This window comes from Bison bison, unplaced genomic scaffold (genome assembly GCF_000754665.1).
Source record: "Bison bison bison isolate TAMUID 2011002044 unplaced genomic scaffold, Bison_UMD1.0 scf7180017864333, whole genome shotgun sequence".
Lineage (NCBI taxonomy): Eukaryota > Metazoa > Chordata > Mammalia > Artiodactyla > Bovidae > Bison > Bison bison.
This window is the reverse complement of record NW_011494905.1, coordinates 2,753,523-2,757,916: the sequence shown is the minus strand read 5'-3', so window position 1 is coordinate 2,757,916 and position 4,394 is coordinate 2,753,523.

The window sequence follows — 4,394 nt, the reverse complement described above, 5'->3', positions numbered from 1 at the left end:
CTAGTCAAAGCTATGGTTTTTCCAATAATCATGTATGGATGTGAGAGTTGGACTATAAAGAAAGCTGCTCACTGAAGAATTGATGCTTTTGCACTGTGGTGTTGGAGAAGACTCTTGAGAGTCCCTTGGACTGCAAGGAGATCCAACCAGTCCGTCCTGAAGGAAATCAGTCCTGAATATTCTTTGGAAGGATTGATGTTGAAGCTGAAACTCTGATACTTTGTCCACCTGATGCGAAGAACTGATTCATTTGAAAAGACCCTGATGCTGGGAAAGATTGAGGGCGGGAGGAGAAGGAGATGACAGAGGATGAGATGGTTGGATAGCATCACCGACTCAGTGGACATGAGTTTGAGTAAACTCCAGGAGTTTGTGATGGACAGAGAGGCCTAGCATGCTGCAGTCCATGAAGTCTCAAAGAGTCGGACATGACTGAGTGACTGAACTGAACTGAACTGATAGTTGGAAGAAACCTCAGATATCATCTTCCCACCCATGTCATTGAGAGACAAGATATTGAAACAACTTACCCATCTCACACAGGGTGATAGTGTTGAGTTGAATGTTTTCATCAACTGTTGGTGCCTTATCATAGATTGGCTAAAAAGTTTCTGAGATACAGTTAGAAAAGAGGGAGGATCTCCAAAGAACACAAAGCACAGGTCAGTTTTGAAAAAGGAAAATTTAGATACTCAGCAGTTTGGAGCTGAAATGAATCTTCAGGGTCATCTAATCCTTGGATGGCTCATGATGTCACTGTCCTATTCTTATTCAAGACAGACATTGCTAATCAATGACTACACTCCTCTCTTGTGTCTGGGCATAACTTTAAAAACTCTTTCATCAGTGATTTAAGCAGTCATTGCCAACTGAATATAGATGACTTTTTTTTTTTTGCCATTTCTGCAATAGTCTAGCTTCCTCATTTTACAAGTTGCAGAAGCCAAGGCCAAGATAGATTTGATTAAACTAGGACTAAAGTACAGTCCATCCTAAAGGAGATCAGTCATGGGTGTTCATTGGAAGGACTGATGCTAAAACTGAAACTCCAATACTTTGGCCACCTCATGTGAAGAGTTGACTCATTGGAAAAGACTCAGATGCTGGGAGGGGTTGGGGGCAGGAGGAGAAGGGGACGACAGAGGATGAGATGGCTGGATGGCATCACCGACTCGATGAACATGAGCTTGAGTGAACTCTGAGAGTTGGTGATGGACAGGGAGGCCTGCATGCTGCGATTCATGGGGTCGCAAAGAGTTGGACACGACTGAGCGACTGAACTGAACTGAAAGTAGTTTTCATAATCTTAGGCATGTACCCATTTTCAGAATATCACATGACCTATCACAAAGTCTATCACAAAGTTTGACACAAAGAGATGTGTTCTTTTTTGGGACATTTTAAGTGGAGCAAAAAAGAACATTATTGATAGGGATTGAGGGGGTGGGGCTGAAAGAAGAGAAGGAGGCCCTATCTATGGCAGTAATCCATTTGATGCTGTTGTTGTTCAGTCATCCAGTTGTGTCCAACTCTTTATGATCCCATGGGCTGCAGTATGCTAGGCCTCCCTATCCCTTACCACCTCCCAAAGCTGGCCCAAGTTTATGTCTACTGCATCAATAATGCTATCCAGCCATCTGATTCTCTGATGCCTTCTTCTCCTTTCTGCCCTCAATTTTTCCCAACCTCACTGACTTTTTCAATGAGTCAGCTGTTTGCATCAGGTGACCAAATTAATGGAGCTTCAGCTTCAGTATCAGTCCTTCCAATGAATATTCAGGGTTGATTTCCTTTAATCAACTGGTTTGATTCCTTTAATCAACTGGTTTTATCTCCTTGCTGTCCAAGGGACTCTCAGGAGTCTTCTCCAGCACAATAGTTTAAAGGCATCAATTCTTTGGTGTTCTGCCTTCTTTATGGTTCAGCTTTCACAACTGTATATGACCACTGGGAAGATCGTAGCCTTGACTACATGGACCTTTGTCGGCAGAGTGATGTCTCTGCTTTTCAACACACTGTCTAGGTTTGTCATCACTTTCCTGCCACTTTCCTGCCAGAAGAAGCAATCATCTTCTGATTTCATGGCTGCAGTCACCATCTATAATGATTTTAGAGCCCTAGAAGAGGAAAATTGTCACTGCTTCCACATTTTCCCCTTCTATTTGCCATGAATTAATGGGACCAGGTGCCTTGATCTTATTTTTTTTTAGAATTTAGTTTTAAGTCGGTTTTTTCACTCTCTTCCTTCACCCTCATCAAAAGGTTCTTTATTTCCTCTTAGCTTTCTGCCATTAGAGTTGGATCATCCACATATCTGAGCTTGTTGATGTTTCTCCCGCCTATCTTGATTCCAGCTTGCAACCCATCCAGCCCAGAATTTCTCATGATGTGCTCAGCATATTAGTTAAATAAGCAGGGTGACAACAGACTACACTGTCATACTCCTTTCTCAACCCTGAACCAATCAATTGTTCCATACAGGGTTCAAACTGTTGCTTCTTGACTTGCATACAGATTTCTCGGGAAGCAGGTAAGATGGTCTGGTATTCCCATCTCTTTAAGAGCTTTCCACAGTTTCTTATGATCCACACAGCCAAAGGCTTTAGTGTAGTCAATGAAACAGAGGTAGATACTTTATTTCAATAATTACTCTAGCTTGGGAATAGATGGAGACGGAAGGATTGGCTTGGTTAAAGGAGAGAAGCAAGAAACAAGAAATGTAGTCCTTAATGTAGAGATAATTTTACATTTTAAATATCTCTTTTCAGAGAAAACTCTAATTCAAAAATATATACACACCCCAATGTTTATAGCAGCACTTTTTTACATGGAAGCAACTTAAATATCCATTGACAGATGAATGGATAAAGGAGATGTGATATATATATATATACACACACAACGGAATACTAGCCATAAAAGAATGAAATAATGCCATTTGTAGCAACATCGATGGACCTAGAGATTATGAGATTAAGTGAAGTAAGTCTGAAAGAAAAAGACAAATATTGTATGATTTCACTTTTTTGTGGAATCTAAAAAAAAGATACAAGTGAACTTATTTATAAATCAGAAACAGACTCACAGGTATAGATAACAAACTTATGGTTACCAAAGGGAAACGGGAGGGAAGGGATAAATTAGGAGTTTGGGATTAACATATACACACTACTATAAAATAAACAAGGACCTACTGTATCACATAGGGAACTATATTCAATATTTTGTAATAACTTAAAAAAGTCTCTGATTAGTTAGCATAAACACTAGGTATATGGAACATAAATACAGAAAAGACATTTAAGGTGATCAATCTGTGGAATAGTGAGGCTGAATGATTCCTAACCTAAGTCTGTTTCTCCTGCCTCAGTGTTTCAGAGCACAGAAAGGTGAATTCTGGACTAGGAGTCCCTGATGTGCATCTCTTGGACCCTAGGATGACTTGTTCATAAAGTGGCAGAGTCACGACTCAAACTTCTCTGATGCTGCACAAAGTCTCATGAAAGAAGGGGCTTGTCTGAAGAAAAAATGAGTGGCTCGTGGTAGGACAGGCAGAAGGTATATGGAACCACCTGGGGGAATCTGAATGGGGATCTTCCTGCCACTCCTCTGAGGCTGGCTGTCTCTGAGCTGGGGCTCCTGGGAATGTCCTAGGAAAGACTGCTGCTCTGGTTAGGATGTGCATGCGTGCTAAGTCATTTCAGTTATGTCTGACTCTTTGTGACCCCATTACCTTGAATGTAATGGGATGGGATGGTTTTATTCTTCATCATGGCCCCTGCACTGCACATATGGATAGTGACAAATGCAACAGGGAACCAGCAAAGTTAAGAGAAAGCAGAATTAGACAGTTGTCTTGAAGAGATCAAATCATACATTTATCAAATATCTATCATCTACTGGTTCTTAACCCCAGGCAGGGCATAGCCCAGCAGGAAAGACAGGTATGTCAAAGAGCATCTAGCTTTACTTTGCCCTGTCTCACTTTTCTCAGTTTATCCTTTTAGTTAAGAGCATAGATCTGGAGCCAGCCCAGAGTGGATTGCCATGCCCTTTCCCAGGGGATATTCCCCACTCGGGGATTGACCCCTGTCTCCTGCATCTCCTGCATTGGCAGGTGTGTTCTTTACCCTGGGAAGCCCAGTCCCTTTAACTTCTCTGTGACTCAGTTTCTTCATCAAAAAAGTAGGGACAGTAACACTACCTACCTAACAAGGCTGTTGTGAAGATTGAATGAGGTTTAAAAAATAGTATTGACACCCATTAGGAAACTGACACATACACTACAATGTATAACATTGACAACTGATGAGAAGTTACTGCACAGCACAGGGAACTCTGCTCAGCGCTCTATAGGGACCTAAATCAGAAGAGAATCCAAAAAGAGGGGATAG